General features: G+C 41.3%; 1 protein-coding gene across 6 annotated transcripts in view; it reads left to right on the top strand.

Moving 5' to 3' along the window:
* Positions 1-27961, top strand: part of PTPRT (protein tyrosine phosphatase receptor type T) — a 492692-nt gene that overhangs the window by 63600 nt on the left and 401131 nt on the right. The gene's annotated exons all lie outside the window — the stretch shown is intronic.

Genomic DNA, 27961 nt, shown 5'->3' with positions numbered 1-27961 from the left:
CTGCCACTGCAGCTGCTCTATGTGCAGTATCACTCTGGATGGGAGGTATGGGCTTTTGTCTTTTAAATTCAAAGTTGCAGTTTCAATCCTAGGCTCGATCGGTAACCTCTGAAAGTCACTGCCATCTGACAGCTCTCTTGTGGCCTATGTGGAAATGATTTATCGACTCCTATATTCTGACTTAAAAATAAATGCACCTCTTTAGTGCAGTGCTGCTCTGGCTTGCATTCAGTTCAGAGCTGACCTGTGATTTTACCTCTATATATGGGTTCTCTGCTTTTTCAAGTATGTGTTCCACCTTAATTTTCTCTTGTTCCTGTTGCTACAGATGGATAGCTGTTTTCAGTCGCAGACACATTATGCTTTTTTAGCCTCTTGGAAGTATGTTCCTTGGGTTGCCTTGTGTGCCTGCTACACAGCAGGTGAAAGTCTATTAAAGCTCTGGCCAGGGAGTTTCAGATGACTTTTTGTTGCTGCTTTTCCTTCAGGCAAAACAAAAGCCAGTTCAAGCAGCGAGAAAGGTATTTTTTTCCTTGTATATGGAAACTTAATGCAAACAAGTGACTGTGTTGTACCAGCTAGCAGAAATCAACACTTTCAGGGAAGAGGTAGTAGGCTAAATGAACCCCGTAGCTTGAATTACACCGTACATAGAGCTCAGATGTGGTTTAAAGTTGAAATATGTCTGCAATGCATTATAGGAAGCTTCCTGTTGCAATTTTCAGTTTGTAACTTTTTTTCATAGATTATTTGGAAGAGGACTAGACTAGTCCCTGCTATTTGCAGCAACTTCTGAGCTCTGAATTCCCCTCAGGAAGAGCAGAGCCCAATACAACCTTGTGTTTGCTTGATAGCACTGTCATGTGCTGAATTCCCCGCTCCTCTCCATCGCTAGCCTCTCGCCAGCTGCCATCATGAAAATCAAAGTTTTAGATACAGGATATGCCTGCTCTATATTCTACTTGCCGTTCTTAGAACTTCCCTTTTAATGGCCAGTGTGGGCATTATAAAATCCATATGCTTATGTAGACTGTCTAGAAGCTTTTAGAGATGTGAGGCAGCACTAGTGAGCTAAATTTGGAGCTGTTAAACAACAGCTCTTCTCCCAAGAGAAATTTTCCCAAAATAAAAATTATGTTTGATAAAGATGTTCATGTTTGCGTTGCAGCTTTCGTTCTCTGGAGGGTTATTTCATTAACATGTGACATTCACTGTGGATTTGGAAAGGTGATATTGAAAATGGAGCTAAAGGAAAAATGAAGTTGGGTGGATATAACGCTCCCACATCTGATGGGAAGGAATTGGGCATCGAAAGGATGGGGTGCTAAAAGATGGAGAGGGGTTTGGGGTTATGGTGAAAGAGAGGTAGCAGTTCATATTTGGAGTCTCCTACAACTTAAAGGCATCTTGAGTCCTTTCCTCTGATTTTGAGAAATTGAGTTGGGAGGAGCTGGTTCCTGAGGGGTCCAAGGTCCTCTCCCTTACTTCCCAGATGGTATTGAATAACAGAACTGTTGAGGTTAGATGCTATCCCTAGAGATCCTTCAGTCTAACCACCCTCCTCAAAGCAGGGTCAATTAGAGTCGGTTGCTCTGGGCCCTGTCTTGTTTTAAACATCTCCAAGGATGGAAACTCCACAGCTTTTCTGGGCAATCTGGTTTAGTGTTCAATCAAGTTCATGATAAAAACAAATTAATTCTTATGTTTAAATGGAATTTACTGTATTTCAACTTGTTCTTGTTACCTTTTGTCCTTTCAGTGGACACCAGTGAGAGGAGTATGCTTCCATTGTCTCAGAATCGTGTGCCCTTGTCCTTGTGGGGGACTTTAACTTTCCAGACATCTGCTGGAAATACAACACAGCAGTGAGTAAACAATCTAGGAGGTTCCTGGAGTGTGTGGAAGATAACTTCTTGACACAGCTGGTGGGTGAGCCAACCAGGGGAGGAGCCTTGCTAGACCTGTTGTTTACGAACAGGGAAGGACTGGTGGGAGCTGTGATGGTTGGAGGCCGTCTTGGGCTTAGTGACCATGAAATGGTAGAATTTTCAATTCTTGGTGAGGCAAAGAAGGTGGTCAGCAAAACCACCACTATGGACTTCCGGAGGGCTAACTTTGGCCTCTTCAAGGCACTGGTTGAGAGAGTCCCTTGGGAGACGGTTCTGAAGGGCAAAGGGGTCCAGGAGGGATGGACATTCTTTAAGAAGGAAATCTTAATGGCTCAGGACCAGGCTATTCCCACATGCTGCAAGTCGAACCACCGAGGAAAACAACCGGCCTGGCTGAATGGGGAGCTTTTGCTAGGACTTAAGAAAAAAAGGAGAGTTTATAATCTCTGGAGGAAAGGGCGGGCAACTTGGGAGGAGTACAGGGATGTTGTTAGATCATACAGAGAGAAAATTAGAAAGGCGAAAGCTCAGCTAGAACTAAATCTGGCCACTATCGTAAGGGACAACAAAAAATGTTTTTACAAATATGTTAACAGTAAAAAGAATCCCAAGGAGAATATCTATCCTTTAATGGATACAGAAGGGGACGTTGCCACCAGAGATGAGGAAAAGGCCGAGATACTTAATGCCTTCTTTGCCTCAGTCTTTAATAGCGAGTCCAGTCATCCTCAGGGTACTCCACCTCATGAGCTGGAAGGTAAGGATGAAGAGCAGGATTAAGGATTTCCCCCCTTAATCCAGGAGGAAATAGTTAGTGACCTACTACACCATCTGGATGCTCACAAATCTATGGGACCCGATGGGATCCATCCAAGAGTACTGAGGGAACTGGCAGAGGTCCTTGCCAAGCCACTCTCTATCATCTATCAGCGTTCCTGGTCAACAGGGGAGGTCCCAGAGGACTGGAGGCTTGCCAGCATGACTCCCATTTATAAGAAGGGTCGGAGGGAGGATCCGGGGAACTACAGGCCTGTCAGCCTGACCTCGGTACCGGGAAAGATTATGGAACGGTTTGTCTTGAGAGCACTCACATGGCAAGTCCAGGATAAGAGGGGGATCAGGCCCAGTCAGCATGGGTTTACGAAAGGCAGGTCCTGCTTGACCAACCTGATCTCCTTCTATGACCAGTTGACCCGCCTAGCGGATGAGGGAAAGGCTGTGGATGTTATTTTCCTAGACTTCAGCAAGGCCTTTGACACTGTCTCTCACAGCATACTCCTTGAGAAGCTGGTGTCTCATGGCCTGGATAAGTGCACTATTCACTGGGTGAAAAACTGGCTGGATGGCCGAGCCCAGAGGGTAGTGGTGAATGGGGTGAAATCCAGCTGGCGGCGGGTCACGAGTGGTGTTCCCCAGGGCTCGGTGTTGGGCCCTGTTCTGTTTAATATCTTTATTGATGATTTGGATGAGGGGATTGAGTGCACCCTCAGCAAGTTTGCAGACGACACCAAGTTGGGAGGCAGGGTCGATCTGCTTGAGGGTAGGGAGGCTCTACAAAGAGATCTGGACAGGCTGGATTGATGGGCTGAGGCCAATTGTATGAAGTTTAACACGGCCAAGTGCCGGGTCCTGCACTTGGCTCACGGCAACCCCATGCAGCGCTACAGGCTTGGGGAAGAGTGGCTGGAAAGCTGCCCGGCAGAGAAAGACCTGGGGGTGCTGGTTGACAGCCGGCTGAATATGAGCCAGCAGTGTGCCCAGGTGGCCAAGAAGGCCAATGGCATCCTAGCCTGTATCAGAAATAGTGTGGCCAGCAGGAGCAGGGAGGTGGTTGTTCCCCTGTACTCGGCACTGGTGAGGCTGCACCTCGAGTGCTGTGTTCAGTTTTGGGCCCCTCACTACAGGAAAGACATTGAGCTGCTTGAGCGTGTCCAGAGAAGGGCAACCAAGTTGGTGAGGGGCCTGGAGCACAAGTCTTATGAGGAGCGGCTGAGGGATCTGGGGTTGTTCAGTCTAGAAAAGAGGAGGCTGAGGGGAGACCTTATTGCTCTCTACAGCTACCTGAAAGTGGGTTGTAGTGAGGTGGGTGCTGGTCTCTTCTGTCAGGTGTCTGGAGATAGGACAAGAGGAAATGGCCTCAAGTTGAGGCAAGGGAGATTTAGGTTAGATAATAGGAAAAATTTCTTTACTGAGAGGGTTGTCAAACATTGGAATGGGCTGCCCAGGGAAGTGGTTGAGTCACCCTCCCTGGAGGTATTCAAAAAGCGAGTGGACAGGGTACTCCAGGGCATGGTTTAGTGGGCATGGTTAATGGTTGGACTTGATGATCTTGAAGGTCTTTTCCAACCGAAATGATTCTATGATTCTATTCCCTCCTACACGCGGGTCAGCTGGAGCAGTGGTACCTCATAACACAACCCTGAAGCTGCTTCACGCAACAGTCCCTTTAGCAGAACTTCAAGGTGCCTTCATCCCCTCTTGCTGTTCTGCCTAAATCTGGGGTTTTCACTTATCTGCTGTCAAATGCATGGGCTCTCAGGCTTTCTCTCACCACTAGCTGATCTTTGATTCCTTTTACCCTGCTGTTGGCATGGGACTGAAATGAGACTTCCGTATCTCCACCACATATGTCTGCTTCTTTCCTTTGCTCTAGGCTGTCTAAACCCTCCGAGGGATGCAGGACCCCTTATCACCTTAAACTGCTGTGCATGGTCTGCAGAGCTGCTCTGATAGTTTGTCCATGGGTCAGTACAATCACTTAATACACTTAAAACTGGTGTATTCTTGCAGTTTATTACTGGTGATTATTGCCTTGCTCCTTGTCTTAATTTTCTGTCCTGCAGAAGTGCTGAGTGAGCTATGATTGTTTGCAAATTGGTGGTCAAATCTGAAAACAGATTTAAGTAAACCTGTGGTAATTGGCATGTTAACAGATTGAAGTGTAGGTATCTGAGGATCACTGTCAGACCTAGATGAAAATCTTGAGCCAATTTGTAGTGAGGATTAAAGGCAATTTAAATGCTGTAACAGTAATCAGAGTGGTTGTGATACCAAAGCTCGTACTTCAGGGAGATAGGAGAAAGTTCCCACAGAACAATTTCTGCTTTATCTTCTCTGCCCTTCCCCAGTATATTTCCCAGGGTTTTTTTATTAACATTTATATAAAAATATTAAAGTTACATTTTAAATAATCAAAATTTAAATCTTTATCTCCTTTTAAAGTAGTGTCTAAAAAAACCTGAGTATTTTAGAACTGTGACATTACTTAAGAGATTTGGGTGCATTATCTTGGTAACCTTTGTGAGCTGTTATTAACAGAGCTGCACAGATTCCCAAAGCAGTATTTGCCATTCGTGGGGGGAGGGTTCGGATGAGGACAGAAAATCCAACCAATCCAAACAAATTACAAAGCTCCAACCCCTTAGTCAAAATATGTGGAGATATTTAAAGAGGAATTAGTCAATAAAAAACTGCTCAGAATTAGTAAGGGGCAAGAGGGAGCTCTGCAATCCCTATTTTCATTACAAGGTGCAAGATAACTGTTTTTCTTGCATTTCACAGCATATCTAAAGCATCTGAGAAAGGGCTATTAACCTTTGCTGTCCCTGGCAGGTCAGAAGGCTAGGATTGTCATTTGCAGCTAGTGAACAGAGGTTCACAGCTCTGACCTGCCAGATTTAACCCCAGAAAATGCCCGCAAATGGCAGAAGCAACACACATCTTCAGATCCCTGCTCATACATTATATAGTTATTTCCTGCAAAATCAGCTTCTGGTCTTCTGTCCTTCACTAGAATAAATAAGCTGGTGGTAGAGTCATTTTTATTGGCCAGATGTGCCCAAACAGCTGGAGCTGCCTTGCTGCTGCTATGTCAATGTCTTTCCTGCTGGTTTGGGGTTTTTTTTCCTCTATTGTTTCCATGGTGGTGTATTTTTACCTTAATTAGTGGTGGCAGTGCTAATGTGCTGCCTGTTGGTTTGGGTTTTGGTTTTTTTGGTGGTTTTTTTTGTTGTTGTTTTGGGTGGGTTTTTTTTTCCTTTTTCCTGTCTTGGTATTTAGAGGCTGCAGTGCAGATACTGGGAAAGTAATGGGTCTCTTACCAACTTCAGTACAGTTGGCAGTAGGAGAAGATAGCAATCATTTTGATGAAGGCTGGTAAAACGGGAATCTTCAAGAATCTCATAATCACATGATAAAAGAAAAAAATCCTCCAAAGTAATTTTGAATGTTATATTGAAATCCAAAGAAGTGGTAATCCAGGGCATATTTCTACTGCAGAAAAACATTCATATTTGATATGGGTACTAAAGAAACATTGAAACTGTAAATCATGCCCCTTGTCTCTCAGGGTAGTCTCTTCTTCATATTTTCCAGGTATTGTCTTAGTTGCACATAAGCTGTGTGCTTCTAGAATCAGGAATAGCAAAGTCAGCAGAGTCTAGCTTTGGTAAAATAGGCCTAAATCAAAGACACTGTATTTGCTATGATGGTTTATAGGATTTATCTGTCATCTTTAGTGTCTTATTTCTAGCTATGTCCAACACTTGATCCTTAAGAGAAAGGCAGTGCTCCTCCCAACAACAACAAGGTAATCCTTTTGGTGGAATAATCCTGTCATGATCTGCTTTCTCCAAGAGCAAATCTGAGTGTGATTCTGTACTTTCCTGTCTATGTACTATGGGGGAGGGGTGGGGGAAGACATTTATACCATTCTACTTTGTCACAGTGTTAGATACAACCAATTATTTCAGCTGATGGATCTACTTATTCTCTAGAAGCTATAGCTAGCTCTTTGATATCTAATGAAAGTATTTGCCACTTTCAGTACTTTATATCTTCAAAGCACTGTATAAACATTTAATTTAATACAAAACCCACTAGGGATGGTAAATGAATGAAGTACATACAAACTTGCACTTACAGGACTAAAAGGCCTTTCATAGAATTGATGGAAAGTTACCCTTGCTTTACACAGCATGTTATTTATGCCAGTGCTGACTTGTTCCTTGCAGGCAATATGTGAGTACATCTTCCCTGGTCAGATAAGCACAGATTAAAACCTCTTCCCCCCTCCTTGGCATTATTTGCAGCCATTCCTTTTATCACACTAAATCACCAAACTTGTTCCCCCATCAAATAAAGTGGGTGTTCTAGGAAGGAAGTTTGCTGGCCCATAAGCTGCTAGCCAAACCAAGCAAAAGCCAGAGCTTCATCTTTAAAAATTTCACTGCAGATCTCATACCCTGTTTCAGTGTCTGGAGCACCCGTTACCTTTTGTTTAACAGTACCAAGGTTTCTGGCACATGACATGCATGTTTTGGTACTGTGCTGAAGGTATCTAGTGAAAGGTCTTAGAAGGAGCCTGTGACTTAGTTCCAGTGGATTCCCAGTGTCGAGCAAATACTTTTTCAGAGAGTCTTAGATGTAAGTGCAAGTCTGGGCATCTGTAACAACAGTTGCTTCTCTCCTATGCCTGCTTGCCTCTCCTCTGTGTTGAGTCAACGTTGTTAGCCTTTTCTCAACATTGAGTCTGATCTATCCACAAAAGTGTTTTTATTTCAGCTGTTGCTATCATGACTTAAGCTTCCCAGATTAATCGTTGTCATCTGCTTTGTCTGTGAGCAGCATGCAGCTACTGCATGGGGTTTAGGTTAGAGCAGGCTTCGGTGTGGGATGGACAACACTGCGGCAGTAGTGGGCAGTGGGGCTCACGCAGGCAGCAGGGACCGCTGGGGGTTGGTGATAGTCCTGCTGTGTTAATTGTCACTGATTGAAATGCTGAATTCATCCTTTTTGCCACTGCTGCCACCCACTACCATCCTATGTAAAAGGTGCTGAGTGTTTTGGTGTTACGGAATAAATTGCAAAGCCTAGTAAAGTGGAGGGTGATGAGTGAGTTCAGTATGTTGCAATTAAAACTGCTGGTTTCTAGCCAGTCACGGAGACTGGAAGTGTTAAACTTAAAAAAGTCATGCCACTGACCAACTTCCAAAGAGTTTCTTTTATCTTCAACCAACCAGAGACGTAGAGAATGTGGTCTGTCCTCCAAGGCATAGGATGTCTTTTTGTGCAGTACTCTCTGCTGTAGTTTATAGCTGATAATTTTGTGAGCTGTTTTTCTGCTATAGCTTGTGGTAAATGGATATTTGCAGAGACACAATTAGAGATGGGGCTCTATGAAGTGTGGTCACTGCTGGCTACCAAGACTTCAGCACAGATTTTGGTGTGAGCTGGGCTGCCAAAGAAGGCACCCAGGGTCCTGCGAGCTGGAAATTGTATCAGTGCTTCTCTGTCACTGTCAATGCCCAAAGGCAGCATGCTCTGCCAGCTGCCGTGCAAATTCAACTCCCACCAGCACAGATGTACTTTAAATCAATGAAAGAGGGTCAAAGCAGGCAACTTTGAGCACATGCCTAACAGACGTGATACACAGTATTATATACTTTTTGCTTTGTGACATTTGATTCTCAGAGGTGTTTCCATCCTCCTGAAAGTGTTAGGTTTGATGTGGTCTAGTAATTAATGCCTCTGAGTAGCTGTTTCCTTGCACTGTGTTCTGAATTCCTCATGGGTTTGTTAGTAAAAATCAAACGCAAATTACCTTACTAATCTAGCTTTTGTAAATACCACTGCAAAAGAAGCAAAGTTTATATTCATGCATCCTTTCATTATTATGGTAATTAATTTCAATTTATAACTAATTAATGCTCTTCTACATCTAACCTGCCCCTTATTAGCAGTAGCAAGTGGGAATCAGTGAGTGTATGAATTGCAGATGCTGGTCCGTATATTGACAGAAAAGCTACCTGGCAGCAGATGCTTTGTAAGGAGTTGATCCTGCAACGAGCTGCCACTTTGAGACTCACATTTCCTGCTGCTGTAAACCATGACAGAGATGTTGAGCTTTACATGGCTGTGATGTGTGAGGAGGAAGGTGAGAAGTGGGAATGTCTCGCAATTAAAAGTAGCAATTTAGCTGACAGAGTGATCAGAAATACAAACCTGTCTTATGGAGCAAAGAGGCAGGAGGAGGAAATATAATAATGCTATGCACAGATGCTCTTTGATCTTGGCTGTAATTCAGAGCAGCACAGTCCTGCTGCAGGTGGCATTAGATAAGAGGATGTATTCCCTGGATAGATTTTGCTGGCACTCTGAAGCAATTAGTTTTTGCTTATTTGTAAAGTGAACATAACCAGGTGCTGCCCCCCCCCTCCCAAAAAAGTGTGTTTGAGACATCTCCATCTCCCAAATGGATTAATTATGGTTTCATCTCCCTCCTGGATCAATTACAGAAGTCTACGCTACTGGGTTTGCTAAGGGGGTTTCTTGTTCCCTTTCTTGTTTGTTTTTTTTTGTTAGTTTGTTTTCCCCCTCCCCTGAAAGGTGCTCTTGAACTGAAATATCTCTTAATGGGCGTAAAGCAAAAAGTTCAGAAGCTCTGTAACGTTAAAATGAGACCCAGATAGTTTTAGTTCAAGGGCCAGAAAGTTCCTCGCTGGCATGCATTGGCATTGTGAAGTTGAAGGAGGAATGGGGTGAGATGCAAGAGAGAATACCTTGGGGACAGAGAGCTGTTCTTGAGGGCAGATATGCAGCACATCCCGCTTCAGTGATATACCATTATTTTCCAGACTATCTTTGTTACAGAATACAAATCTGTGTGGCTGCTTTTCTGCTTTGTCCTGCCTTTGTGCTAGATGACCCTTATGAGAACTGATGATGTGCATTAGGAACTGCAGCTGGGCCCACGTGTCAGCAGCAGGAGCAGAAAGCTGTGCTCTGGCTTTATAGAGCAGGAGAGGAAGGTACGACGCTGCTCTGGAAGGTGAACCTGCAGCCCTACAACCCTAGACTAAAGCCTCACCTGAACAGGTATTTTCTTGCTTGCAGTCTATACGTGCCTGGCACCGGGGCTTGGCTAAATGCAGCCTTGGAGGTAGACGAGAGCTGCTGGTCAGAAGAAGAGGTGTGCTGCTCTGTCAAGAGATCAGCTGTTAGAGCTGGAGGCAAGCTCCTACTGCAGCTTATAAAATGCACATTTTAAATAAATCTTTCTCCTGTGAAGAAATTAATAGGTAAAGAGATGAGATGGGTCAGGCTGCTTTCTCACCCAGTCCTTATCCTTTTTCATCTCAAGGAATACCCAAGGATCCTTCTGTAGCATCCCCTAGGAGGCGGTGAGATTGCATTTTGAGCCATCGCTTACCCAAGTTCTTACCTCCAGCAGTTAGTTTAACAAATCAGCTTTCTCAAGATCCTTAGCCATTTGCTGCCTTACAGTGTAATTGTGTGTAACTGTTCCTCATTAGACAGCAACATTTACCTCTAGGGAATGGGGGTTTTCAGCCTAGGATGAATTAAACTGAAACTTTGGCAAACATTACTGCTTTTGTCAGGACAGAAATAAATTAGCTCGCTTTGAGCACATGTAACTTCCAGCACCTGGATGTTGTGTCACTGGATGCTGTATGTTAGCGGGGGAAAGTAGTGAAGTTTTGACAAAGCTGCTGCTCTCAAATCACGCTCCTTTCCCATGGAGTTTGGAATACAGAACTTGAGCAACATTGGAGTGTGTTTAATTGTGCACATTTGGGTTGCACTGGAGACCAATTGGCAGGGAAGCCTCATTCATACCAATGCTGCACAGGCTGCCAAACATGTTAGCAGTTGCATTTTAGGATATACACATCTGTGATTCTGACTTGGATCCAAATTATTAGCCTATTTGTGCATGAATGCAAGAGGTAAATTCCAGCTTTAAGCCTGAAGGTTGTAGTTCTCCCCTACATTCATCTCTGCCGGGGAAGGATAGGAATTCCCCTTTGTTTAGGGTTTTGATAGAAGGGGAGGGGGGAAGTCCTGCGTTGCTCACTTTATCACGTATTATTTTATAATTTTATTTACCTTTTGTTGCCTTCGTACAGTTCTGCTCCAGACAGCAGATTCTTATCTCCAGGGTCCAAGTACAAGAAGTTAATGAACTGTTTGAACTCCAGTAACCACCGATCTCTGTTTAAGCTGAATAATGCAGGCTGCAGCTGTCTGTACTCCTGTAATCAGTGCAGAAGGGATGGTGATAGGATGGGGGTGGTGGGAGGGAAAGGAGAAATAAGTGAGTTCATAGAAGTGAACTGGCCTGATAATTTGGGTTTTTTATTTATTTCCTTTTACCAGTAGTACCTTCTTTAGGGTTGCTGCCTTCTGTCAAAGCAGAAAAAAGGAAAAGTAAAAGGGCTCTGCATGGGTCCTTTGCCCCTACAAAATGAATTTTTCCTTTAAGCTTGGAGTATATTTATAAGGAGATGTTAGAATATAGTTGAGGCTGCCTGGTGACTGCTTTTATGTTTTTCCATGAAACTCTGGATGTGCCTACATGGATAGGTGAAGGATCTGGGTTACTGTGGTGGGTTGACCCTGGCTGGGTGCCAGGTGCCCACCAAAGCCGCTCTATCGCTCCCTCCTTCTCAGCTGGACAGGGGCGAGAAAATATAACAAAAGGCTTGTAGATCAAGATAAGGACAGTTTAATAAAGTGAAAGCAAAGAAAAACAGATGATGTTATTTTCTACTTCCCATCAGCAGGTGATGTCTGGCCACTTCCTGGGAAGCAGGGCTTCAGTATGTGTAGTGGTTGCTCCGGAACGAAAATGCCCCCCATTCCAGCTCCCTTAGCTTTTATAGCTGAGCTGATGTCGTATGGTATGGAATATCTGTTTGGTTAGTTTAGGTCAGCTGTCCTGGCTATGTCCCCTCCCAAGATCTTGCCCAGCCCCAGCCTGCTGTTGAGGGGGCCAAAAATGTTGGGGAGACAGCCTTAATGCTGTGCCAGCACTGCTCAGCAGTAGCCAAAACACTGGTGTGTTACCAACACCTTTCTAGCTACCAATGCAGAGCACAGCACTACAAGGGCTACTATGGGGAGAATTAACTCCATCTCAGCCAGACCCAATACAGTTACCATGCCTCAGCCTGAATGCTCCCTGCTCCTCTGGCACTCAGGCACTCCTGGGAATGCCTGTTGTTGGTGTCTGGCAAACAGAACCTCTATCTTCTAATGCCGTAACTTTTTTCCGTGACTACTGCAATTGTCATCTCATTCTCTACTGTCTACTTTTCACTTACTAATTTTAACAATATATGGATTTTGCCTCACAGACTGTAGGTTTCCAAACATAAAATAGAGCCTAAAATCCTAAAATATTGTTAGGATGTTAGGTGGTTCATCCTATCCTTCCCAGTGGTGGCACTCAGCTCAATGAGAAGCGTTTAATCTGGTATGGCTCCGAACTAAATTTGTGTGGGGGTTAGCTCCTTTGTTTAAAAAACAAACAAAAAAATCAACCAAACAACCAAACCAAAAAGTACTGAAGCTAACAGAGCTATGTCCCTTCAAGACGGCCAAGTGAATGGAGTCTGGTTGTGGAAGAACGCGGCTGTTCTAAGAATTGAGCTAGTACTTTTAATATCTTGCTTAAATCTTAGTGGATGGATAGGGTACGTTGGGCTTCTGAACCATGAAACATGAAGGGTGAGATTTATCTTCCTTACTTTTAGATGTCTGTATCGTAGACGGCTGTACTGGAGTGAGTCTTCGGCTCCCTTTAGAGCCAGTGGTGAGGAATAGGTGGTTCTCAAGGATCATTCATCTCACCTAGATGTCTACATAAGGACAAGATGACATTCAGAATAAAAGTACCGGTTTCTCTTCGCTAACTGTAAGGAGAGCAGAGATGATATGAGTGTCTGTTATAAACATCTAAGATTTAGATAAATCTCCTCTGACGTGCTTTCTGTTCCTCTCTGAGGTTGGTAGGATTTCAAAGCATTCAGTTTCATGCAAGGGATGTTCAACATTCACAAAATCAGGCTTGAACTGCCTTTGTGAGATGTGAAAGCTGTTCTACATTTGTCCTAAACTTCTGTGGGCGGTGAATGCATTGCTTTTACTTGTCAGGTGGAAAACCATTACTGTTAGGTACTATGATAGTAAGAAAAAAATACGTATTCTTTTGATCTTTGCAACAAAACGTATTGGGGAGATTTGGAATGAGCTACTGTCCAGTGACATTTGAGCATAGCTCAGTGTATCAGCTTAAAAGCTGAATATATCCAGATATTCAGAGTTTGCAGAGATCTTACTTTGTTATACTCATTTTAATGCTTTTCTAGGGAAACATAGTTCATTCTCTTCCTCATATTTCACATGCAAAGCATCCATTTTAAATACAAATTAGTCTGAAAACAATCCTCTTTTTACTTTAAATTTTTAAAGCTTGGATTTAACTTTTAGGCTCATTAATATTCACAAACACTGCTTAGTTAAGCTTGCTTTAATTTCTCTGTGTGCTTTGTTAACAGGGATTATAGTGATGTTTGCATTTGCATGTGAGATTTTTACTATTGTGTAAATTTTGGTCATTATTATGGAAAAAAATGAAAAAAATGTTGAAAATCTACCTCGGTCTCTCCAGTACTTTCTCTAACTCTTGTATTTCTTGATAGCTTTGTGAGAGTATTTCTTTCCATATTTATTAGGTAGATTTTTCATCTCTCTTTGAAAGATGTTTGAGAGTCTTGGAACCCCAGAGGAGAAGGCAGGCTTTTGGTCTCCAGGTATGCCTTTGGCACATAGCATTGACAAGGGAACATACCCCTTCAAATTTGGAAAGCAAAGACAGCCTTGGAAGAGTCCCGCAGTTGTACGCTCTTTCACTCAACTGAGACAGTTGTAGGCATTAGTTACCAGCCTCTGTTGCCCTGGCCAAATGAGCTGGAAAACACAGCGGCATTTTCCTAATGATGTTCCGTAGCCAAAGTCTGCTCACAGCAAAACACCTGTATTTGCAGCCAGTGGCTGGCTGGCTGCAGAGACTGTGAAGTGTTTACAGAAGGATAATCCATAGCTTCTTTAATTCTAAATTAATTTAATTCTAAACGTGTTCAGTGTTCTTGAAAACTGGCAGCTTAATACCTCTGGAAGCTACAGCCTGCTGTCTGTCCTGAGAGAACATACAACCTGAACAACCACCGGGCTGGTCTAGTGCGTAGCTCTAAGGTGGTACCACAGATCTGCCCTGCTGAAGATACTAGGGTGACAGAGCTCTTCAGCCTTTTTGTACAGAGGCAGTGAGTGCCTGGTCAACAGGACACTTGATTTCTAGAACCAAGACTGATGCTACAAGTTCATCTTAGATGAGCAACCATTGCTGCTGTTGAGTTGGGATGGCTGGAATCACCTTCTGAAAAGTGAGAAGACTTGATTTAATTTCAAGGTTTGGGGTTTTTTTTCAGTAGTCACAGCTTTAATGTAGAAACTTTGGGGGTGCTTTTTTTTTATATTTAAGTATACCTCAACATTTCCAAGACAGTCATATATATGTCATTATAGTGCTATTTTAATGCTTAGTTTTAAGTTCATTTCAGTTCCCTAACCCAAGTCTTCTCTTTTGGTGGGTGCCACTGGCACCTTGTTCCTGTACTCGTGCTGGGAAGGACAGATTGAGACTGCTGTTATTTCCTAGGAACTGGATGACAGATAATAGTTTGCAACTGAGGCAGAATCTTGAAACTTCTTGTCCACAAAGTGCATATTATACCTGCTCAGGCTGCTAGATGTGACAACCCCATGATCTGGGGAAAACTCTACCAGTTTTCTGTTGAAATTGTGTCTTTGAGAGTGTCCATCAGTGGGAGGGAAGACATGTTATACAGAGGGTATGGAGTAATGAATAGGTTTGATCTTAAATTAAGGGCATAAACTTGCTCCTCTGAATCTTATAGGGTGCATTTTTTGCTTTGTAGAGCAGTTTGTAGTTTTCTTCTCCCCCGTCCTGTCAGCCTGACTTACAGAGGTCCTATAGCATGGTTTATACTTATCAGTTAATGATAACTTCTAACCTGTATCTTGTAAAGAAGCACTTTTTGGCAGCAGTTGTCTGTAGAGACCTCTACCCCAAATATTAATGGTATAGACAACTCCTTCAGTCTTTAGAGGACCGCAGGTTATGATTTTTTTTTTTTTGTCATGTGTTTGCCGGCAGGTATATCTAGGTATGTGATTGGCTAACATTAATATAGGCTGCCTCTGTCTTGAGCCATAGAGGAAAACCAGTGTCTGTGCAGAGGCTGTGTCAGTGCACCAAGGCAAAGCTTGAGCTGAGCAACTACACTCTGCCTCTCAGCTGGGCTTTTTAGCTTGGACTTGGTGCACGTAGCTTTTGGCATGCACAGAAGATGGGGGAAGAGAGAATAAATGGCCATGTTGTATAGGCAATCTCCCTTGCAGATCAAGAGCGAGCAGGATACAGATCACTGCCTAATGCCGTGGATGATCAAGAGGAACGGTTCTTAGTGTCTGTAACTTAGGGTAACTTTGTAAAGGGAGCAGAGGTCTGCTGAGGCATACTAGGAGATAACCTTGCTTTGAACGTTACTGATGCTTGTCTGAACCTTAGATTCAGCATAGGAGCTCATAGTGAGTATTCCCTTATCTCTCCTCCGTCTCTCCTTCCCTAAAATGTCCCAACTTGCAAATCAGCAGCCAAAGGAAATTCATGCACCTAGGAACTTCCCATGCAAAGAAAGCGCTTCCTTTTTCCTGTTTTGAATGCATATTGCACCTTCCTTTGGCATCTTTGACAACGTGTCCCCCGTAGTCTATAATTTCATGCATCCCTGTAATTTATCACTCACACAGTTTTGGCTTATCTAGTGAGAGATGCAGCAGAATCTATAAATCAGATAAAATATTACTGTGCTTACATAATAAGAAGTACCTATATTTATTTCATGTTCTGTCTTCAAAAAATGGCTCTTGGTGGGTGTTTTTTGGGGGTGGGGTGGGACGTGTTAAGGGGAAAAAAATACAATGGAATCTTCTGGCAGACCACTTTTTGCATTTGGACTTGGCAGGAAATAATTCATTAATTGACTACCTATTTCATACCAATAGTTTGCCCAGTCTACTTGTCTTCTACTGAGAATGTCTATTGTGGGGTGCATCACTGGAGCACGTAAGAGACACAGGAAGAAAGTCATGGTGTGACTCTTAGGGATGTTCTCTTTCCCACTTCAGCTAGAAAGATGTAGAGAGTTAATACGCCTTAGGATTTGTTTATTTATTTATTGAAGTTCAATCTGATGGATTTAGGGTTTTCCATTATCCATGTTGGTATCTAATCCTTTGCTGAATCAGTTGGAGGATGCAGTCTTTGTTTGCTCCAATTTAACAAAGCATGGGAAAGGTTGGGGAGGGGATAATAGTTTCTGTATCTTTTTGCATTACAGAGTGCTTCATCTAAAGTGTCTTTAAACTAATCTGTCCTGCTCAAAAAGAGGTGAGAACCTGAAGGTAGCCTTTGATAAAATCTAAGATAGAAAGCAAATAATCCCTTTGTTTATTTAAGACATTTAAAACTTAGGTTGCATGAGAGTTCCATACATAGTTTTCCGTATCTTTCTGCATTCATGAAGGAGATGTGCATGTGCTTTTCTTGCTTATGCCTATTCAACTGCTTTACAAAGTCAAGTTGTGATGGATATTACTCTGGAGAGTCTGGTAAACTTGTGTACTATTTGTCCATGTAAGTGAAGATTGTAGGCTTGGGAAGTGTAGCTTGAAAGCAATATTATCAGTTGTTCTCTGTTAAATTTCTTCACAAGGATTCACTTTCCTACTTTTATTCCATAAAATAATTGTCCCTTTTTTCACTGCAGTTACTGCTGTACCCTGACCCCCAACACTGGTCTCAGACACATTGCATTAGATCTCTGTAGAGCCCTATTGGATGTACTTGTGTAGATGTGCCACATGGAGTGGATTTTGGGTTGGGATTTGTGTATTAAAGAGAATAAACAGATACAAAATCTGGTTCTCGTAGTTCAAACTATCATAACCTTGGGGGACAATATTGCACTAAAAATCAATGTTGGCTTTGGCTTTTGTGTTAGAGGTTCTGGCTTTCTGATATGGATATATTTTGGGGTTTTTGCTTAGTTTTGTTATTTGAGTAGGCTCCAGTAGAGTAGTGTTTAGAGATCAGGGCTGTAAGAGGCAAAACACTTTATCCTGTCAAACATACACATATGTTGCTTGAGTCCTGCTGATTCAGATCAGGGTCCTTTAGATTATGTAAATGAATATCAATATAATTTGAAAGATTTGGAATTAAAATAGAGATTTTGCTATAGTTTACAGAATCTATTACTCCAAGATAAAGTAAAACTGCCAGAAAATGCTGAAATTTGAGACTTAGTTTTAGAGTTTAGGAAAATAACGTGGTTAGAACTGCAAAATCACACAGCATCACTAATATGGAAGTAATGCAAGAGGCAGAATCGTTATATCTTCCATAATTTGCTTTGATGCAGCAAGCACTACCTTTGCTGAATCTCACTGAAATGAAGGATGTTCTGAGAAAGAGCTGTTGAGGCTATAAAAAGACCCTCTTCAGATGTGCTTCCTTCTCTTTCACTGTGCATCTATAAAAATTGTTAATATATCTTACCTAAATAAAAATTAATTGTTAAATAATTGACAGTAATTCTATCATTTATCTAGGACCGATTAGTCTTTACTGTGTAGTTTTTGCTGTGGCATTTTGGGGTAAAACCCCCACATAAATAGTCCCAATATTAAAGGATTAATTACCTGAAACTTTACAGCTACAAAGACTTTCTTTGTTTTAAGTGTGTAAGTTATATCATGGCTTCAGGGTATCATTTGCATCCATAACATCTGAGCACGTGAATGACACTGAGCCTGAGGCTTAAGGTGTCTTTGTGCTTCTGTGTGAAGCTTAACGTAGCATCAGGGTTTAAGAATTCTTGTGTATGTGACATATTTATTTATTATTGTGAAAGAAAAGAAGGAATATAAGAAAAAGAATGTGACTAAAGATCCTATAAGAGCCATGGAAATATCCAGTTGCACAGATCTGTGAACTGTAAAGCTTAGCACTGGTAAAGATGAGATTATTGTTTCTGAAAGCATGCTGAAATAATGCACTCTTTGCTTTTGAGACCATGATAAGTCCTTTCACACACTTTCTCATTTTGAGAGATGCAAACTGCTAAGCAACACAATATTTTAGCTGTGTACTGGTAATATTTTTCTGATTACGCAGGAAGGTAATTGCAAAATCTTTTTTTTTTTTTTTTTTAAGAAACAACAGTAAAACATGCTTCTAAAGCAAAATCACCATTTTCTCTACTTAAAAATAACGATAATCAAGTTCCAAAGTATTTGTGGAAATAAACTTGAAATAGTTCTCTCTTGCTAAATCTTTTCATTCATGTTTTTTATTTCTTCAAACATGTATCCTGTGAAGGGATCAGTGTTGCCAGACGTTCTTCTGAACATATTGTAACTCTGCCGCTGAGTTGGTTTTCTCAAGGAACCTGGGAAAGGTGGCTAGGTTTATATAGAAATATAAACATTCAAGACCGGGTGAACTGGAAATGAGACTCTTGTCGGGATGGTGGTGAAATCAGGAGCTGTGAGATTGAAATGTTTCTCTTTTTTCCCTCACCTTTCAGCTGAATAAAGTTCCTACAGCTCAGGACATTTGAACCAGTGTACAGAAGAGGGAACAGATTAACTAGTTTATTGAATCCTCTTTGCTTTCATGCTCAAGCCATAGCAGTCACTATTATTTGAAACAAAGGAATAGTTCAAACTCAAGCTATGGCTTATCATACTATGATAAGAAAATGCTTGTTATGAGTGAAAGAATTATGTTATCTAAAATAAGATTATTTAACATACTATGGCTCCATAGGCTTGAAATCTCAAGTTATTGCCTTAAAATTCTCTCTCATAAAATCTATAAGATCACTAAAAAATAGTTCTTGTTTCAGTTATCTCAAAAGTGGATGCTCTCTTTTGGTCCACTGAAGCATGTCACCATCCTAAGGAAAACCTTGTAAACTATATTATGGAACATGCTATGTCAAACCTCTGGGACCTAAGATTTCTAAGGAGTATTAACCCAGCCTTTAAATGTATGCTGTCAGACTTGTACTTCTTGGCTTTTTTAGAGGGTGGTGGTGAGAATATTTTCAGCTTTGTCACTTGCACGTTTCCCTTCCCCACTCCTCCTTTTATCATATACATATTCTTTGCCCTGGGAAGAGTTCAGCACTAGAGCTTACATGTGGATTTACCCTGAAAATACAAAATCACAGTAGATTGGGCATCTTTGATAAGAATGTGAAAGAGTTTCCATAGCATCACAGCTTTTATGCGTGTATCTCTTAAATTACTGTTGTGTTTGGGGTTTTTTTGTTGTTGTTTGGGATTTTTTTTGTTGTTGTTTGGGGGGGGGGGTTGTTGTTTGGGGTTTTTTTGTTTGGTTTTTTTTTTTAGTTCTGTATTAACCTTTCCAGTCCCCACCCTTCCAAAAGTACACTTAAAAACTGCATCTAGGTCATAGCCCAGTCCCAGAGAGACTCTCATTGTCAATACCTCATGTTTCCAGCTGATCTTTCTTGGAAACTTTGACCATGCTCCAGAGGTAGAGAATCCTTTTTGTCAGATCTTGCCATTCTTTCAAGGCTATCTCTTCTTACTCCAGCAGTTCTGTTTCTGCTACTCCAATGGCACAAAGGAAGTAGCAGGAGCAACAATGTAATAGCATCAATGAGGTTTTGTTTAGTTTTCCTCTAGAAAAAAACCCAGCATGCTAGCATGTAAACAATATTATTAGTATACATTTTGCCTGAATTATTCCCAACAATGGTAGTATTTATTCTCAATAGTGAGGTTATATCTTCAGCAGCAGCTTCACTAGAATATTTTTATTAAGCCTGCTTGTTACATCTTTGGGGTTTCCCTTTTACCTATTTCTTTAAATCAAAGGGTTTGGTGTGTGTGTCCCCCCTCCATCTTCTGAAGAATTACTAGTCTGTCTCTTGCTCCTTTCCTTTGTTCTACTGCTTGCCTATTAATTCTTACTGAGCTTCTGCCTTGAATTGTAAAGCTCTTCGTCTAACCCATAGACTTCAGTAAATATCTTCCTGTATGAGTTTTCCTAAACTGAGAGTGGCTGTCTTGATTTTTCTTGAAACAGTCTTTCCCAGGCTGTTTGGCTTCTCTATTATTTTCAGCAAGACAGCAAACTTACTACTTTCCTCCAATCTGCTATTTTTAAACTGAGGGGCTTTACATTTTGATTAAGAGTAGAATCACCCAAGGACTTCTCAGTCTCAGCAGTTTCTTCTTGTTCTGTTAAGGTATAGAAAGTTCAGAAGTTTGCAAAATTGTGTGCGAGAATAGTCATTAAAACTCAGATTCACAGGAATTAGGCACAGGAGGGACCATCTAGTAGTGTCACATCTTCTGCTAGTCAAGTTACTAATTTTCACTTATTTTCTCTCACTCGGAGCCAAGAAATGAACTGTAACTGTTACCAAAGCCTACCTTATATTTTGGCTTACATGTGTCTTTCAGAAACTTTTCATCTCCTGCATCAGGATATGGAGGGTACAGCCCTTTCCTTTGCAGTTTGCAATAGTGGTTAATCACCCTTACTGTTACAAATGTGTCCCTTCTTTCTAATTTGAAATTGTCTGAAATCCCATGGAATAGCAGCTGTGAATCTGACAGAGCAGTGTTTCATGATCTTTCCCTGAAGTGATCTAATAGTATTTAACATCTGTGGACCACTCGGGTTGCCAAGACTTTACAAGCCTGCAGTGAGAGAGTTTGCATTATAAAGACACCCTGCTTTTGTACTCTTTTCATACATGCAATTTTGATGACTTTTTAGAAATCAGCTAACATCTTGGTATCCAGTTAGGTATGCAGTAGATTTATTGTGCTTTACAGTATTAGTGTAAATGCACATTTGCTGTGCTCCTCATCTTCCATCCCTGTATCCATTCTTACTCCACATTCCCTGTGTCATCCTAGAAAAAAGTATCTTGGACAGATATAGTAACTAGATCTGGGCAAATGTTGCAAGTGTTTGTCAATCCTAGAAAGTAAACATTAAAACCTGGAGTGTGCATTGGTTTGTGCTTAAACTCAAGGCTGGTTTTAAAAAAAAACAAAAAAACCCCAAATAAAACACTATCTTTTGTTACTCTGAAAAAACATTTGCTTCAAGTATGTTTGTGTTGCTTTATATTGCTTTTCATAAATGAGAGTTTTGGTGGTACTCGAAGAAAGAGCTTGTTATTTACTGGGGGACATGTATTTGGAGGCAGAATATAGAGGATCTGTACCTGAAGGTTACGTGTTGTCTCTTCCTGGGTTTGTGAGATGCCCCAAAGAGCCTCTAAGGCAGGGTGCTGTGGTGCAGCAAAGCTCCTTTGAGAGAAGAGCGGCTGAGTGGCTTTGGGGTGGTTCTGAGAGATGTGAACAGTGTCTGAACTTGTCAGGAGGAAAAAAATGAGCCCCAGAGGTCTGTCAGTTGTGTGACTGCTTGGAAAAAAACAGCGGGGGAGAGCAGAAGGGGATGAGGGGACACCAGTCAGGTACCTGTGCCTGGTGCAAAGGCAAAATGTAGTCTGTTGTTTGCAGTACATGTTAACTGTTGTGGCGCTTAGTTCTACTTTTGCAGAGTATTAGGTGTCAAGTGCTTTTCTGCGATGACAGCACAGACTGCTTCAGAATGCCCTAAAAACTAAGAAAGGACAATGTTGCTTGGACTGGAAGCTGCTTAAGGTGAGCACTGTGCTCTCTACTTGCCTGTTAAGACTGTCTTAAGGTACTAGAGGTGGTCTTGTGGTCATCTGGGTCTATTATAACAAGTGTAGAAATAAACTGAGAAATGGAAATAAGAGAAGGGTCCTGGTCCCAGAATTTTATTACTTGAGAAATACAGTATCTTTGCTACTCTTATGGTTTCTACTTTCAAATTAACTTCTTCTTAAGCTAACCTCTATGCACTTACCTTCTCTAGAGCTTTTGGATCAGTGGCACAGACATGCTCAGTATTTGTACTGAGTTACTAGCGTGTGTGGAGTTGTCGAGCCGTTCTTGTCTGACTGGGTGTCTAAGCTACAATCCAGCACACGTCGTACCTTCTCTAGGCATACTGGGAGAAGAACAAATGACCTGGTGGCAGGTAGGTAGGAGCCTGGGTGTTTGGATATCTGGATTCAGGTCTTTGATGTCCTCCAGAGGTTTTGTGCAAATTTGATAAAAAATTTCAAAGGTGTTAAGGACGCAGGAGGTATATAGGAACTTAATGCCAGTTTTAGAAAGATGTTAAGTGATTAGTTCCTACGGGTTTTCAGTAGGAGTTATATGTCTGGCTGCTGCTTTAAACCTTGCTAATTGCCATCTTATAACTTTAGGTACATTACTACATCTAAAAGTGTGTCCTGTGGTCTCTATATGGCAGTTCCTTACTCATACAATAGGGATGATGTTTCTTCATTTCACGATAACTAAAAGGGTGAGCATATGAAAAATTGTTAGGTTCTTGAATTCTGTGGAATCATGGACTACACTTTTAAAGTAATCCTTTGAACAGCACTTGATCATAAGCAGTTCACTGCTCATAACTTTAGTTGCTTGGCTTTCTCAAGCAACACCTGAAAGATTTTTGTCTTTCATTTGAAAGCTGAGTTTTGTATGAAAAACCAAAGTTTTGTCTTTATCTTGACTCTGGAGCAATGCCCTATGAGCATAAAACACTGGGGCAGAGGACATTTCAGAGAACTACAATTGACACAGAGGATACTGAGAGGGGAGGGGATGCTTGAATTAATTTTATCTTGTTATGGGATACTTAACAGACTGTGTTCTGCATCACTGCAATCTCACTGTGCTTCCAGTAGCTTTGGAAGGGATGGGATTAGAGGAATAGTGATTAAGATTATCCTTTCCTTTTAATGCTTGTGTTATGACTATATTAGAATAGTCACAGTGATTATCTATATACCCTGAGATTGATTTCTTGTTGTCCTCCTATGATGACAGAGTAGGAGTGTGGCTTTTATGCATACATATTGTGAGTGTCAGACAAAGTCAATATTGGTTATGAGCTGAGAGGATCTTTAGACACTGGTGCGAGATGGAATCTTTTTGTATCTTGCTTTTACATTAAAGATCTGCCTGTGGCCTTCAAACAAAATATTTTGGTCCATTCCTGCTCTTGATCTCCTGTAAAGTTTCTTGAAGTGGAACTAGTTTTTTCAGATTTGGAAGTGCTGTTTTGTTGGATACCAGTCCATAATGCGTTTAACTTCCAATTATGTTATATTAAAGTTTAGTGAAGCTGAATCTCTGTTTTTATTTCTCTGCCAGTCAAATTAATATCCTTCATCTATTTGCCAATGGGAGGCAGAAAAAAAGAATGGTTTGTGTAGGCAGTAGTGACTTGATTGGCACACATGATAGGAACAAACAGGAGGAGATAAGTTTTCTCTCTTTCATGTTTCTTTGTTTTCAAAGATCCAGGTTTTCCAGTAAGGTCTTAAGCAGTTCTCAAAATGATGCAATTTCATCTTCTGAGGAACATGTGCCCTGTCAATGTATAATTTGTTGTCAGCTACAACAGAAGGCTCTTCCCCAGTGAAATCATTTAGGATCAGTTGCTACTGCAGGTGTTTGTCTTCCTCATGTTATTGCAGTCAGACACAGTTGATTTCTCTGATGACACCTGGATATACACTAAAAAGATAAGTCTGCTTGGAAAGGAAAGCATGAATATGACCAACTACTTAAATCTATTCCTGCTTATAAGAAATGCTAAGAAAGCCTCTTCAATTCTTAAAATGATGGAGTTGTAGGATTTTATTATTGCTCTTTTTGAGTCAATTAAAGCTGAAATACCACTTTGATAGGCTGTGGAACAGGGCATAGAAACTAGGATAAAACTGTAACATAAGTGGTGACTACAGTCATAGCACCCAGTGGAAATATTAGCAGAGGTTAAGATTTTCAAAAATATGCTCTGTGGTGCCCTAATTCTACTTCTGTCAAGGTCAGTGGTGAAAGTCTTCCTGGCATCACTTAGAGCAAATGTAAGCTAATGAAGAACACTTTGACAACTCCACTCTGTAAAGGTTGGCCACTGTAAAACTGCAGGCTGCTTTTTAAACCTGTCATCTCTAAAGTGCTTGTGCTCAACCAGCTCTGGAGTGACTTAGTCTTTAAATTTTAATTTAACATTTCAGTTTCTAATTATGATTGTAAACTGGCAAGCAGGATGTAGTCTTGCTTTGCTTTTCTGCCTGGTTATTTTCCTAGGTAAGATTCTCAATGGATGATAAAACTATTTAAAGGCTAATGCAGGATATATTCTTAGAGTTGAGGTTTTTCAGTGCTAAGACTGCAATGTAGATATAAGCACTTATTTAAGCAGGTTTACAGATTAATATGGATACAGGTTCTTGGTTTTCTGTACGTTTCTATCAGTGGGTGAATTGTGTGGGTTTTTTCATTAGATTTCGTTGTTACTTTTGATTTGTCTATGTGTATTTGAATTGAAATTGGGAAAAAAATGGTCTCAAGATAACTAGATACATAAAACAGTCTTAAACATACTGTCTACAGAAGAAGAAGAGTTTATAAGAATTTTTGCATTAACAGATCAATTTTAAAGTAACTTATTAATATAAAGGTGAATTAAATGTAATATGAACCCCACAGAAACTTCCACTTACTTGCCTTGAGTGTGACTTACAAGAAACGGGGAGGTTGCTCACTCTGTGGTTTTGCAGTGTGAGTGGGGGAAAAGGTCAAGGCATGCAGAAATGAATGAGCAGGGGACTTGAGGATTCCTGCACTGGTGACAGTCCTGCCCAAATGGATGCGAATCATTACTCTGAACTGAGGAGCTGTATCATGCTCGAAGATTAAGGGCTATTTTCCTTTCAAATTATTTCTCAAGTTAGTAAGCTTTTTCAAAGCAAACTGTAATACCTTGGTAGTCGTCTTTAAAATGTTCTTTTGGATGAATCCACAGTCTAAATTTTTACTTAATTCCCACACTTTCACTTCTGCTGGGCTCCTGGTCACCACAAATCCTCTTTATCTTAGTGAATTGTGAATATGGAAAACTTCTTTTAAATAATGCTTTGTATGAGCACAAGATAATTGTGTTTATCTATTTCACACAAACCCAGCCTTCACACCACATTAAGTCTGAGAAGTCAAGCATTTAGGAAAAGCAGTTTTACAGCTGAACAGCAAAACTATGTGCTGTTTTTATTGCCGCTTCAGAAGTCTGCTTCTGCCAGCTCTCCCTTTACCTTGTTTCTTCCTGTGATTTTGGTCAGCCTAACTTAAAAGGGATGTCCTTGAAGACAGTATTCCTTCTATTGCAAATCTGTTTCCTCCACTTGTCCCTTTTCCAGTGCTGCAGAGTATCTTTTGTAGCGGAGGAAGGAATGACCTCTGTAGCTCGTTCCCATCAAGCAAATGGGAACTGCTTGATAGAGGGGGGAGCACTGATTTTCACAGCTTGGGGAGTCTGCACCTAGGAAGCTTCCTGCATGCGTGCGCCGAAAACTGGTAACTCTCTTTGTATTTAGTAGCAAAGTTGTTTTCTTTTACTTCAGTGTCTGGGAAGGTTGAAAGGTGGCTCTTCACATTAGCTGTTGGATTCAGCTATTGGGGCTTTTTAAGAGCTGAGGAGTGGGGCTTACTAGCACATCACTTTCCAAATAAGTATCTGTCTGACTTAGTTGAAGTTAGTTTTTCTTTCATTCTGGAATAAGTGTAGAGCTTCAGCAGACTTTCAAACAAAACAAAAGTCATCTATTAGTGAAGTCAGCTACTGATTAGGAGCAATATTTATGTGGGTTTTTTTTAACACGAAGACTGAAGATTGTAGCTGCCATCCCATAAATTTTAAGCAAGGCTGCTGAAGTGGATTATTTTATACTTTGTGAAACTGCATAGAATGCAAGCGCTTAACGAGACTGGACCCCATAGACACATCTGACAGCAGCTTTATAAAGCTGGTGTGCATTCACTGAAGAAAAAAGAATATGTAAAGGCCAGGTGTGTTTTTCAGACATACACACCCCTATTGATAAACCACCATTGATTCACAAACAGGGATACCTTCAAGTTTTGAGATAAGCATCTGGCACAGGTCTAGCTGTGCCTGCTAAAGAGCAGGGGAGTTTTGCCCTTTCATTGACAAATATGTAGTTAATAACTCAGGCTCACTTCTGTTCCAGAAATCAATCATAAGGTTTTTACTCAGCCCTTTGGTAACTTCCTACTCCTTAATAAACAAGACAGCTGTCCTCTAATGCCAGGATTACAAATGTGGGTGAGCATCCTTCTGTAACAGTTGTTGGTTTCTGCCTGCTCCATGTCATGGTAACTCATAAAAGTAAATTTTGCTTTGTGTAATACAAACACAAAGTAAAGAGGATCTGTGCCCCACAGTGTTCGCAGCATAAACGTAAGGTGAGAGAGCACGTGGATATAGATGATATGCAGAAGGATGTCAGGAACTGGTCCTGCTTTTGTGTTATCTTGGAGGGAGGAGCGTGAGGGCAGAGGCACTGGGTTGCCATCAACAGGTCAAGTTTCTCCTGTTCTCAGGCAAATGCTGTTCTGTGCTGAAATGCCTTCAGCAAATGATGCTATTGGGTGCTGTGCAAGAATTCTCTAAGAATGGTAACTTTACTATGGACTGGGCAAAAATTTGTGCCTTCTAGAAATTTTTCCCTGTTTTGTACAGATGTTCTTTTAACTGTCAATACTTACTACTTCAGGTTTACTGTCACTTGTAAGATTACAATGAAAACTCCAGGGCTGCTTGTCCTGATTGAATATGTCATTGCTTGCTGTGTATAGGATATATTTTCACTTGTTGGAGCAAACCTGTACAGTACTGGACAGTTTTACTGTACAGTAAGCTTGAAACTTATGCTGGCAGAAGGACAGAAAACCAATTCCAAGGGAATTCTCATACTTGCCTTAACAAAAGATCTCTTCACTAGGGAGGACAGTCTGTTTGTAACTGCAGCGTTTATATTCTCTGCCTTGCTCCTGCTCTGTGACTGAAATTTTAGCTCACTGGCTGACTTTTTCTTTGACTCATTGTAGAAATAAAGTTATTTTTTTGTCAGCTGCATCTAACCTATCAGTCAAAGATGACTGAAATGGCTTGGGCAGAGTTGTCTTATATATGAGCTCTCCTGGTCAGATCCATTCTTTAACCAATTTATTATGAAGCTTGAGGCATCAAGTGAAATAGTATGTTTGCATACCTAGAAAAGAATGAGTAAGAAGACAGCCAACTAATTACGTTTGGTTTTCTCAACCTTTTCCTTTTTGTATGTGTGCTCTGTTCCCCACTAATGGTTTTTAGATATACTGGCCAAGTGAACCATTTGAAACTGATTTTAAATTCAGTCACTGTGAAAGAGTTGAAGCCTTTTTTTGTCCGCTCAAGTGCCATTAGTTAGTCACTGGGAGAAGAGGGAGACTGGAATTTGTGGGTAGCTGCAAGAAAACACGATGTTGAGCAGTTCTGTATTAGGTGGCCACTGCCTGGCCAGTCCATGCATGCAGAGCTCCAGCCTCACCCGTACACTCTCTCTGCTGCAGGGAACAGGGCAGGAATGGGAGCTATTGAGAGGAGGATGCGGAGGGAAACACATCCAGGGAAAACCAGGTTTCATTACAGCCTCTGCAACTTGTTTGGCCCTGCCTTTGCACACCTGGCTCTCCCAAATCATTAAAGCCTCAAGGTTCACAGCACTACAAAAACATCTGTGATAAAAGTATTTCAGGAACTGGACAGACCTTCTTCACATGAAATAACCAGCCAAACTTTAAAACCAGCACCATGGAAGAGTGGCAGCTGCTGATCCGATCCCGAGAGCCGTAACGCTGCAGGTCTGCTCTCGGCTGACTTTGTCCAGATCACATTAGCCGAGGCTGTAGCTCTGTTTTCTGCTCTTTGCTCTCTAGGAGAGAGGTGTTCAAGACAGCATCAGTGTTGTGGTTTTGGGACTATAAGCACTAGGGAGACAGGGAATATCCAGCTGGTGTCTTGTTTTAGCAGAAAAATCCCTTCTGATTATTACAGGCATAGGAGGATCATTGCTGACAGCATGCATTGGAGCCAAATCCTGTTCTGAAATGTGTTA

This window comes from Harpia harpyja, chromosome 1, assembly GCF_026419915.1.
Source record: "Harpia harpyja isolate bHarHar1 chromosome 1, bHarHar1 primary haplotype, whole genome shotgun sequence".
NCBI lineage: Eukaryota > Metazoa > Chordata > Aves > Accipitriformes > Accipitridae > Harpia > Harpia harpyja.
Note: the sequence above shows the minus strand (reverse complement) of the source record. Positions and strands in the feature narration are given on the sequence as shown.